Consider the following 13,307-nt stretch of genomic DNA (forward strand, 5'->3'; position numbering starts at 1 on the left):
GCACCTCTGCCATAGATGCAAAAGTAGATTTAATACTGGAAGGGAGATTATGGCACATCAATAAACCAATGTAGACATTACGTAAAATTAGTTCTACATTAATAACTGCTACAAAAAAAAGGAAAAAAAGAAAACTTCACACCAAGTATCAATTAATATACATTATCACAGCCAGATACCACAAAATTTGTCATATGAGAGCCATCAGATATTAAACTGTTTTTTTTTTAAATACAGAAGTTAAGAGGTCAGGCTGCAGCAGGAAATGCCCTATTTATTGGCAAGAGAAGTAAAATATGGTATTAAAAACAGAAAGCATAGTGAGCCCAGGGACAGACAGATGGTGGCAATCCTACGTAGAGGCTTCTTAAACCACTGAAGTGAATGGAATCAGCCTCCTCAATGTACTTGGGCCTGCAGCCAAACTCTAATGTCTCCAACATGGTTTCAATTGTTATTGGTCTTGTTAAAGGCTTTTTTGTTTTGTTTTGTTTTGTTTTGTTTTACAGGAACATTAAAAATGGAAATATTTCAAGATCTTACAGAGAAAGTCTTCTTTATTTATATTAAACTTATTAATCTTTTAAAAATATTATAAATGTTAACTCCAACACAGTGTTTGTTACAGTAATTAATTAACATGCACCAGATCCCATCAGATCTTGGAAGATAAACAGGGTCAGCCCTGGTTAGTATTTGGATGGGAGACCACCAATGAAGACCAGGTGCTCTAGGCTACATCTCATAGGAAGGAACTGGCGACTCCCATATTTATGAGGAATATATTCCCAGACTTACTGCAGATAGTGAAATATCACAGATAATAGCAAACCCAATATTTCCAGTAGAAGTTGACCATAGAGTCAGATGCCTAGAAATTTGGATGTGGGTAAGTGAAACCATGGGTGCTAGTCCAAAAGATAAGGGGGTCATATTGCATCTTTAGTACAAAATATAAGAAGTGAACTCCCTTCCAAGTACATTAATATGTAATTTCAAAGCACATTCGTTTCAGCATTTTTATCTCTTACATGGTGTGATCCCCACAGCAAGCTGCTTTCATGTGGTAATTTCATGCAGAGCTTGTATAATTATGCTTTAGACAAGGATGGAGAGACTATAGACCACAGGGTTCATATAGCCCCAATCCCGAGTCTGCAGCCTTTCCAGCAGGTAGAAATGTAAAAACAGACCATGAAGAAAGCAGCTTTTTCCTTGCTATTTGACCACAACAGATGATAATCAGTAGTAGACTGTTTCTTAACATGGAGGTTCCCAGATACTGTCACACAGTGTAATTTCAATGTTTTTCTATTGACTAATCAGTTTTAATCCTCAAACAAATGTACACTCAGGCAAAACCAAAATTAACATCCACTGACAGACTGAGATTTATCAAAGTAACATGATGCCAGCTTTTATTGATGTCTTTATTTTTTTACTGTGGAACTACAATTTTAATTGATATAAGCCATCTTGAGAAATGCAAAAGTATCAGAACACTAAGGTAAAGGTTCCTTTATAGTTTATTTTTACATCAAATAGACTATCTGGATAGTTTTAACACTGTGGATCCAAGAAGAAAGCATCTTGTGTCAGCTGGTACATAAAACTAACAAGAACACCAATGAATTTCCTGGTTGTGCAGATTTAAGAAGGAACATCAAGGACAAAATTCACACAAACTACAGTACTTACCTGGTCTAGTTCTTGAACAATTCCATGTAATTAAAGAGAGCCACCATTTGCTCAAGGAGAAACAATTCTGTTTGCCACTGTTCAAATGATTAATAATCTGGTTGAAATTGAAACAGTATCTTCTAATCCCTAGGAGAAACAATTATCCTTCCTTCCTCCCCTTAAAAAAATGTTCAAAATATAATATACAGTAAATTAATCTCTAGCCATCTGCCTTTCTTAAGCAATTAGGCACAGAAGAAGAAAGAGGATTGTTTTAACTTATTTCTAATATCCAGAAAAACACTGAATATGACAGAATGTAATCATTCCACATCCCACATAATAAAGGTGTAAAGTGTATGCTGTTAATCATACTTCATATCACTGAAGGAAAGCTGTTTTTCTTTGACCCTTATTCAAGCTGAATCTCAGTAATATAGCCTATAAAGGCTGGTGGCTTCCATATAAATTCAGTAACAAATCTATTCTGGATTTGACTCAGAACTTTTAAAAGATCTCTCTCCCATGCTGAACCTTATCCCCAAATAGGCTCACCATCCTGGATAGCTCCTTTGGAAGTTCTGACTCAAATCCAAAGCAGATTCACCACCATACTGACATGGAACTACCAGCTATCACTGGATTTTGTTTGTGCGTTTGTGTGTTTGTTTAATTTATATGCTTCCTTGCTCCCAGCATGGGATTCAAGGCATCTTACATCCATTTTTTAAAACAATATATATACACTAGGAGTGTAGTGCATACTTGCACTGCATTTATGAGGCTGGAGAGAGATGCGAGGATCTGTGTACTGGATTCACAATGAGCACTATGCTTGGAATCCCGCCATTGTATAGATCCTCCAGGCTCACATTTTGCCAGCCACCTGCTTTTGCATACAATGACTGTGACACTCAAGCTTGTTCATCTTTCTCCAGCCTCATGTCTCTCTCCAGATTCACATCTCATTCATTCGGTACTTGTTTTGTGCAAGAGACACAAGGCTGGAGAGAGACTGAGGATCTAAGAGATGAACAAGTAGGAGCCCCACAACTCCCACATCGAAGGCGGAAGTGTGCAGCTTGCAGCAAACACTTTTGGTTTTTAGAGATTTCCAGAGTTTGGATTTCAGGATTAGGGGTGCTCAATTTCTCATTCAAAAGTTAACATTATCACATATGGCTGCTGTTCTCATATTAGTTAAGCAAAGTACATAAAATGTACTCCAGATTTCAAAACCAACATTTACTAAACATCTGAAATATGTTAATTCTCTGTAAAAGGACTTGAGAGCATCACTACTGTGTAGATCAGATGTCATTAGACTACAACTCCTAGAATCCTAGACCACTGGTCATGCTGGGTGGAGCCTCTGAAAGTAAAAGTCCAACAACATCTAAGGATTCAAGTCTGAGAACTACTGATATAGATGGAGGAAATCTAAGAGAGACTGATAATAGCCTTTACAATGGTTTGAATTAATAGGGGAGATTCTTTTTTATCATCATTCTAGAGAAAATGCCCTGCTTTCCACAGGTTGAAAAAGCCCTTCAGGCAAAATTACACACCTGGTAGAGCAGGAGATATTATATCCATTCGGTCTGAATGAGATTTTCAGATGGTGGAGGGGGGAAAGCCAGTAGTAAAAGGCATATTCCCAGCATAATTGTGAGATCACGCTGAAGATTTTCAGATGATGTCAGGATCATCCAGGATGTATCTGCTGAAGATCCAGGAATGCTCCAGCAACAAACCATTTGGGACTGGAGCATTCCTGGATTTTAACCAGATAAGTCCTGGATGAGCACAATGTGTCTGAAAAGCTTCAGCGGAATTGCACAATTATGCCAAGAGTATGCCTTTTATTCCCGGCTTTTTCCCCATCTGAAATTCTCCATTGTCCTACTCCCATTTTTGACCCTTACAGTTCCCTAACAGAGGAGTCTGCTGACTTCATGTTATGAAATAGTGGGATGCCCCACTGCAAGGACAAACAAACAAACAAAATGCAGCAAAGTTAGTTTTCTGCCTCCTGCACTTAAGCTGGTGGATGAGTGGCTTGCAGGGAGGAAGTTCAAATTTCCTGCTGATGTCAAAATGAAACTTTCTAAACCCAGTATGTCCCCAAGAACAGACACATGAGCAAACATATCTACCTCCCTCTGCCCCTAAAAGAAAATTGGTAAGAGTTCATGGTTAGAGTCCACAATGCTTGTTAATGCTTGTTAGTCCTCTGACTTACAGTGAATGTATCAATGTTTTCTTGGGAAGATTTATTCAGGCTTCTCATTGCCTTCCTCTAAGGATGAGAGAACATGACTTGTCCAAGATCACCCAGTGGGTTTCCATGGCTAAGTGGGTATCTCCTGGACTCCTAGTCTACCTCTAAAATCATTCCACTACACTGGCTCTTCACAAGCTACTCCTTATTTAAAAACTAAATAAAGAAGAAGGCTTCCTCGTATAACTTTTGATACAAATCATTCAAGTATCTCTGAATTGAAGATGAGAGAAGACCTACAGGATGGTAGAAAGCATACAGAATTCTAGAGAAATATGTCATCTCTAGCAGAAGAATGCCACCAATAGAAGTACCGCTGCTGGCCTGTACAGTTCTCCAGAAGATCAGAATCCAGTTACAGTTCTCCGGTGTGTGAGTGTGTTTTGTGCCTTCAAGCTATTTCCAATTTATGCCGACCCTAAGGTTACCCTATCACAGGGTTTTCTTGGCAAGTTTCTTCAGAGGGTTTTTTGCCATTGCTATCCTACGAGGTTGAGAGTGTGTGACATGATCAAGGTCACCCAGTGGATTTTTATGGGTGAGTGAGGATTCACATCTTGGTCTCCAGAGTCCTACTCCAACGCTCATACCATTACACCATGTTGGCTCTCTACAGTTCTCCTACAGAATTATATGTTCAGATTATCCAGAGCTCCACCTGCAATCTGTGGCCTCAATCCTGTTCTAGTCATGCACAAACAAGGCTTCTACAAGTCTGGGAATGCAGTTGTACACATCTGATTGCACATCAGACTCTGGATCCTATTAAAATATCTTCAGTGCAAACATACTTCTGAATGTACAGCCTGCTCACAATTCAGAAACTTTAATTTTAATATTCTGTAAACTTATGCCTTTAATGAATTTAAGCACATATCACAAGCATGTTGCCTTCAGTCCCAACACTTAGGAAGAGGAGGGATACTATACTGACTACGACTACTACTATCTTATATTTTATTATTATTATTATTATATTATTTATTATTAAACTAGGTATGAGCACAGCTCATCCCTCCAGCAAACAGCAGTGTGTGAAATGGAACAAAAGTGAAGCATAAGCCTCCTATGAAAAGAAAAGTAATAAAATTCTTACCTTAAAATTGGCTTAAGGTTGTTAACAATTTAGATATTTCTATACCACAAGTAAATGAAACAACTCATTAATGAGATTAAATAAAATTACATGCATTTCAACTTGGAAAGCATCTCCTATCCCAAATCCCAAGGCTTCCACTCCAGCTATACAATTCTCTTTTAACAGGAAGAGTTTCACCAAACCACAGCTGGCAACATTTAATCTCCCAGTATTAGTGTTGTCAATCAAATGCAAGAAACTCTTGAAGGAAGTTTAAAAGGAAAACCACTGGAATTAAGTCAAATGAGACTAAAACATACAGCAAACCAATAACACTTGTTTTAAAAACACCTTTTTTTAAAAAATGACTTTCAAATCAGGTATTTACACATCACAAAAATCACACAAATTAAAACATTTCTTGCTGAAACATATACTCAGAGCTAGTTGTGTGTCCAAATGTGGGGGAGTGGGGGAGGAGTGTGATTTTGCTGGAGGGTAAAAAAGTGTTTCTACCTCTTAAAGTTGCAAAGCAATGCTTGGAAGCATATGGCAATTCTAACTGGTGAAATTTCAGCGATTCACAGAGCTAACTTTTGAATGGAAAAGGAATGAACATAAATCCTGCGTAGCTCTTTGTACTACAGATGACTAAAAAAAAAAAAGCAAGCAAAGTAAGATAAATTGCATACAGTAGCAATATTTCATACAGACCACCAGAATACTCCAGTTTTATTTAGTACATAACCTTTACTGATTTATTTAGTGCAAAGTACACAAGATTTGTTAACGAATTGAAAAATAGACCAGGTTGGGTACATATGTACATTTGGTGATGTTTTCAAAGTTATATGTAGCATGGTAGACTGACTACCTTTCCTCTGAAACTTGATTTCTGCAAAGGAAAGGATTAGTGGTAGTAACATGGCTGTCCAAACCTATAGAAAGATGCCTGTTGTAGAACTGTTGGAGGCAAAAAAACCAACACAAAAACCCCAAGCTGCCCATGTGTTCTGGGAGCTTGCAGTAGCAGAAAGCACTAGAATTTTACAGTATTTATTTATCTATCATCTACTATATATCCCTCATTTTCCTTCAAAGGTCTTTCCCCATACCCCTCCATCCTCACAACCACAATAACACATCCATGGTCATACTGTAAGAGTTTTCTTTATTTTATATTATTTTTATTTATATCCCAATTTTCTCGCAACCCAGCACTCAAGGGGACTTAAAACAAATTAAAATGAAGTACAAGTTGGAAACAACTTGAAGGACACCACAACAACAACAACAACAACAACAACAACCAGCTGAAAGACAAATTAAAATACAGTTCAGCTTAAAAAACAATCAAACATACAATTCAATTAAAACCACAAATTTAAACAAGTTTAAAAGCCCAGTGTACCCTATTAAATGCTCCTTCTGCCACATGAATTAAGAGTTTGCCTAAATAAAAAAGCCTTTGCCTGCTGATGGAAAAAGAATAGTGAGGGGACCAGCCAAACCTCCAACAAGAGGGTATTCCACAACCTGGGAGCAAACATCAAGAAGTCTCTCACTCCTGTCCTCACCAAACACACCTGTGATAGTGGTGGGACTGACAGAATGCTGCCCCCTAAAGATCTTAAAACTTGGTTCATATTGAAGTTTGGGTAGGTCTGTTAGGTAGTCTGGACCCAAGCTGTATACAAATCATAACTGCACTTTTACATTTTGCCCCCAAACAGATCAGTAGCCAGTGAAGTTGTGTTAACAAGGGAGATATATGCTCCCTGTAAACAGTAACAGAGCCAGCATGGCATAGTGGTTTTGAGTGTTGGACTATGACTCTGGAGACCAGGGTTCAATTCCCAGCTCTGCCATGAAAGCCACTGAGTGAAACTGGGCAAGTCACATACTCTCAGCCTCAGAAGAAGGCAATGGCAAACCTCCTCTGAACAACTCTTGCCAAGAAAACCCCATGATAGAGTCACTTTAAGGTTGCCATAAGTCAGAAATGACTTGAAAGCACACAACTACAACAAACAGCCCTGGTCAACAGCTCAGGTGCAGCATTTTGGACCTGCTGGTTGTCAACCACAAGCATGACCTCCTCAGGGTCCTTGTTCCACTGCTTTTCTCAATGTGCCCCAAAGATTTTTGCCCCCAGGATCCTAATCTGCAGCACCTTGGAAATCCTTTGGTTGAGGTGCTGCCAGGCTGAAAAGATAGGCTTGGGTGTGGGGGGTCACGTTTTGAGTGTTAGAGATTGCAAATCCAGCACACAAATTCATAACTACTGAACAAGATGCCAGCCAATGCTTTAAATATGACTTTTGTGCAATTGGTCTTTTGGACAGTTGTATTATCAATTGTTTAAACTATATAGCCAAACATTCACAACTGACACTATCTTGTGTATGAATTTTTGCCATGGAAAAGCCTACATTTGGCTTTAAACATGTGCTGCCTATTTAAAAAGCACAGTATACATCATCTCTAAAACACACTATGGAACAAAACAACTGGGGCACCTGTTAACAGATGCAGTTATGTGAACAAGGAGTGAGTCCTGACATCTGGGCAATGCGAATCCTGTGAGGAATTCTGCACCTCTTTTTCCCTACCAAGAACTTTAACTGTAGTGCAGTGACTGGAGTATCAAGCTTTGACTCAGAGAGAGCAGGGCTCAAATCCACCTTCAGGTTTTGAATCCCCACTCAACCTAGGAAACTCACTGGATAACTTTGGACAAGTCACACTCTCTCCTCCCTAGAGGAAGATAATATCAATAAATTTTATCATGAAAACTCTACTGTCCCATCCTTTTCCTGTTCTCATAGTGCGATCACAAAAGAACAGGGGAGTGAGCCCATCCTTATCCCGTGTGATATGACAGGGGAATCATAAGTCAGAGTTGACCTGAAGACACAACAACAGAAGAACTTTAACTAATCTTCCAATTTCTCCCACTTTAATTAGCTGCACCACAGGCTCCATTTTCACTCAATTCAGTATTTATCTTCTTGGTTTTTAAAAATTCAGATTTCTTTCAAGCTGTTCCAGGGAAAATACCTGTCTCCTCAGATACCATTTCTCTTACACTAGCATCTATCACTAATGTACTAGGCTTCTTCTGTGCTGCTTTTGCTGTTTGCATTATTATGTTTGAAGTGTATGCCTCATAAACTTTGTTTCAAAGCCTTTAGGAAACTGTGGGTGGGATCCGGATTATGATCCATTGAATTCATGACTAGGGTAAGATCTACTGATTTCAATGGACCTATTCTATGTATGACGGGGGCGGGTTACAGAAGGGCCATTTGCAGCGTGTCCGCGACGTGCTAGGGTTGCCTCGGGGCGGAGCATGCACACGCCCCGCAACCCGAGCACGTCACAGCTGCGCAGCTTCTAGACTGAGCTGTGCAGCTGCGACGTAGCAGCCCCGCCATTGGCGCTTTGTGGCGTTGCAAAAAGGAGCCGCTTTTTTGGGCTCCTTTTTTGCTGCGCAGCTGCACCGCGCTATTTGTATGTTGCGTCACAGCTGTGCAGCAAAGTGAGGCGCTGAGGAGGCGCCTCTTTTGGGCGGTCTGTAACCCACCTAAGTTTGCATATCTTCTCATCTTTATTATTTTTATTACATATTTAATTAAATCTAAAATTTTGCTCTGAAAGCCTCTTAAAAATTGCAAAACAATAAACAAGCGCTTTAGGATTCATCATTGTTTCTTATAAATCTGTACAGAAAATGTGGCAAAGCTAATTTGTTTGGGATTCTAAGATGGTTGTCGCAAGGCTTAACATAGAAATCCAGTTCTTCCCTTTCAGTTCCTTAGGAGAACTAGAGCTCTCCTGTTAATCTGAACACTGAAAAATATAAATATTTTAATATACACAATATATGTTTATACATTTATTACACATATGTAATATATATTTAATATATTGTGCTCCATGAGAAAAAGTAAACTTTAGAGCAGTATCATCTCATCTACCCATTTCTAACTGATGTAATTTTAAGGCATATTGTTTAAAAATCTATTACCTTCATATTATATGGGGCAGGATGACCCATTTATCATATATAAAAAACGAAAGAAAAAGTACAAATAAGAACAGTATATGTGGTTTTTGCTCATTATGCATCATTACGGTCCAGTAAATCTCTTGTTTCATTGTTCTCTCACCACCCCATAACTGAAAGAGAACAGTTTTTCATATGCTATCACACAATAAGGAAAGCAGTTAAGACATAACACTCTGTTCATACTTCTCAAAACTAGAATACAATTGTCTTTACCAATTTCTTGCTATATTTGTCTAGGTTTTAACAAAAGAAATATCTGTGGGGCCTATATAGAACTGTCTTCTGTTGTCTTCCATCTAGTCAGTGTTTGAACCTTATAAAAACAAGTATCATAAGGAGTGGCATACTAAGAAGAGCACTGACAGCAGATTTAAAAAAACTATTACTAAAAAAACCAAATCTGCAGCAGCCTACTGTAATTGCTTAATAAAGTAACACTTTCTGTATACAATAATAATGGTTTTTATTTAAACTGAACAAAAGACTAAGTTATTTGGTGAATTATCGCACTATAAACCTACAAGATCTCTCCCACTGAAGAAGATAAAATAGTCCATTGTTCAAAAGAGAAAGAACCTTCAATTACTGCATAAGTCTTTTAACACTTCTTCCTGGAGCTTAAATGGCAAAATATTCCAAATATTTAAATACAAATACTGTGCTGCTCACTCCCTCTGGCTAGAACCATACCCAGTATTAGAAAATACATGTGCAAAACAACTTCCCAATGTTTTACACCCTTATACTCACATAGGACATATTTGCCACACTCTACGAAGAACTGAATCCTCTCAGCCATGTGTTTGCAAAACATCTTAAAGCATTAGAGATTAAGAAACAAACGACACCCAACACAGGGACAGCTGGGATAAACAGCACTCTGCCTGCCCACAATAATAGGGCAGACCGATTTACATGTCAATAGAGGAGTCCCAGGGCCCATCAGGTTGGAAAGAATTATCATCTAGCCTAGAAAGCCTTAAATGAGATTGCTGAGACACTTGCGGACAGACCGTTCCCATTATACTGCAGGAACATACAACTGTTCCTGATGATTATGTACATCACTGGTTAAAATAGATAACAACAACAACAACAACAACAACAACAACAACAACAGCCACTAGAAATCCTCTTGAAAGACGACTTCATTAACATTTCTAAGAGCATGACTTCTACTTGCCATACATAGTAAGGATCCTCTCATAAAATGACTACAGAAACATTACGTTTTTGTTGCTAATCACCTTCTACTCAATCCTGACTCATGGCAACTCTGTGGATAAGACATCTCCAAGACTCCCTATCCTTTACTGCTCTGCTTAAGTTGCCCCAGTTCATTTTGCAGCTAGGCTAACAAAAGCATAGGAAAGTTACATGCCATCTTCAGTTGGCTTCTCTCTGAAAACACCATCTTGGGTACATTTCTAAAATGTGGAAAGGCATATAACTGTTCTATTTTCTTGGCTGGATATCTTTGTTTAGCATGTGAATTAATTAATTAACCTAACTTCATGATGAAACAGACATGTGTTTCCTGATCTGTGGAGGAGTTAAGTAGTTTTATTCCATGCACATGTTTCATTGTCTTTTAAATCCAGTTACCACAAATATGTGTGTTAACTTTGGGAACTGGGAACTTAGAGGTTGGAAGCCACTAAAAACCTTGTCTATACAATGGGATTCATAAAATAAAAGACTAGGAGGTCACAGGCTCCATCTGTAGGGTTGACAGATTAGCAGCATCCCATTTCTTGAGATATCAGAGCCAACACCTGAGACAAGTACGTGGACTTTTCTGATACCACATAGACAGGGCAAGCAAGGGGACCTGGGCTAGAACAACAACTAGGCTGGGTAATTGAACAAATAGGCCTGAAGACAATTTGGCAAAACCAGACCAGAATCTAAGTAAAATCCAAATAAGAAAAAAGAAAATATAAAAACACAATTTCTGGTGCTTGGGAAGGTACAAAGTGTCCAGTGCATTTTTTAAAAACGGTTAAAACAATTTTCTCTCAGATCTCTTCCTCACTACCTCACCATCTCCTAATACACAAAAGTCCTACTGCTCTTTAGTCCAGTAAGTTATAGCAGCTATTGAGCTGGAGAGATGTTAAGCATAAATGTAGCAAAGGTGGATGAGCTAGCTAGACAGTGGTCTAATCCATTTTTCCATACCAACTGAATTTCTGGGGTGCCAGTGGCCTGAGTGTTGGGTTAGGATTCCAGGAGACCATGTTCAACTCCCTGCTCAGCCATGGAAACTTTCCTTGGGTAATTCACACCCTCTACCCTCAGAGGAAGGCAATGGTAAACCCCCTCTGAACAAATATTGCCAAAAAAAACCTGTGACAGTTTCACCTTAGGGTCTCTGTAAGTCAAAAAAGCACAGAAAATACTACCTGCAGAGGAATTTCCATCTCATGTTTCAGCCCACATGCACACTGAAAGTGGCTTGATAAGTAATGAAACACTAGAATATAAAATAGCTGAGCCAAGTCATAGTCTTCTCTATGTACAAACCTATTCATGCTAGTTTGTATCAGGCCTAAAAGAGCCTTTTAAATTTACATTCAATTTGAGATTACACAGGAATACTCTAAAAATACACAAGGCTCAACAGAGCTGAGAAACTACTTACAGGAAGTTCTATCCCACCTATAAAGAGTTATTGCAGCATGTTTCATTTATCACAATTTAGTTTTCTATCATAAAAACATTTGTCAAATAGAATCTTTCTACCTTTATTCCAACAACTATTTCACAACATACAGGCAATATAATAATATTGCAAGTTAAAAGAGAAATAGATCTCTTGATATACATATCCATCACACATCTATGTGCAACAAAGATGCTGAATATTGGTACTTTATACAAATGTTCATCTATGTGTTACCAGAAGCAATTCTGCAGAGCATGAAGCTTTAATACAGGAACAGAAATTGTTACAAGAAAACATCTTGGAATATATTTTCAGTAAAAATGTTTTGCCAAACAGAAATGGTTCGACACAAATTGTGTATGACAGTAAACTAACATAGTCAGTTTAAAAAAGAACACAGTTTTTTAATGTTTGTTAAGGACAAAGGCACTTTTATTAGTACCAGTTTTACTATAATGCTGCCTGAGGAATTTTCTGACTGAACATACCAACTGTATTTTATCCCGATAAGGCTATACACGTACAAGCCCTAGTTTCTCAGAAATGATTCAGCAGGATGCTTGTTCAGAATGATAAAATGAAGAAGGTAGGAGTACCTGTGTTGTAGTTTTCTCTTGAGTGTTTTAGAAAACTTGGCTAGAAGGAAAGGGTGCAGCCACTACAGAACTCAGAACAAAACTTAAAAGGTTCACAGAATTAATCTTAAGGAGAAGGCAGGAGGACCAGTTTTGCTACTCTTTGTCAAGACTCAAAAACACATACGGTACTGGATAAAAATAGCTGAAGTTACAGGACCAGGGCAAGAGACCAGCATATTTGTCCATAAAGAAAGAATGAACAAAGCTCTTCACTTCCAGCACTAATATGGATTCTTCTTATGATTAAGGAACCAAATTGTTATATGTATCAGTTTCCCTTGGTGGTTTCCTGGGTATTCTCTTTTGGGGAGCCTCTTCGCACTACACAGTTACAGCATGTTGACTGCCATGGTAACACCATATGGAATTCTGGGATTTGCAGTTTAGGAAGAGATATTGACAATTTTCAGCCAGAATGCTTTTCTAGTACCTCACTAGACTACAAACCCCAAGATTCCAAAGGATGCAGACATGGTAGATCAAGTGAATTCATAGTGCTGTAACTGTGGGCCTGAATCTTCTATGAATGTGCAACCTAAAGTTACACACATGTAACAGCTATGCATTCATATAAATGTATACAATTGGGAAAGTCCCCTATTCCCCACTTATCAGGAAGCAGCTGCTGTGATCAATAGGAGCTTGTGCCCCTCCCCATAGCTCAGAAAGCAGCTATTTGATAGTCCCACCCCCACCCCCCACTCGCACAAGCGAGATGTGGTGCAAGGAGAATTTGCGACAGGGTTCTTGCCTCTATCTGTTGTACTGGAGATCACTCAAAGAAGGGCATGAGACCATCAGCCAGCTGGTTTCCAATCAACAGGGGAACAGACTCCCATTGATCACAGTGGATGCTTCCAAGAAAATAGGGATTGGAAGGGTTCACACCA

At 38.6% G+C, this 13,307-nt stretch overlaps 1 protein-coding gene across 4 annotated transcripts in view; it reads right to left on the reverse strand.

The window, feature by feature from the left end:
* Window positions 1-13,307, reverse strand: part of ANKRD6 (ankyrin repeat domain 6) — a 118,164-nt gene that overhangs the window by 78,892 nt on the left and 25,965 nt on the right. The window contains exon 1 of one of the 4 annotated variants that reach the window (XM_042466509.1): window positions 9,862-9,975. The exons of 2 other annotated variants lie outside the window; for them this stretch is intronic. The gene's annotated coding sequence lies outside the window, so the exon portion shown is untranslated. Of the gene's footprint in view, window positions 1-9,861; window positions 9,976-13,307 lie in introns of those variants that run through there. One more of the 4 variants, XM_042466501.1, reaches the window with a different exon arrangement.

Source organism: Sceloporus undulatus, chromosome 1, assembly GCF_019175285.1.
Source record: "Sceloporus undulatus isolate JIND9_A2432 ecotype Alabama chromosome 1, SceUnd_v1.1, whole genome shotgun sequence".
NCBI classification, from domain to species: Eukaryota; Metazoa; Chordata; class Lepidosauria; order Squamata; family Phrynosomatidae; genus Sceloporus; species Sceloporus undulatus.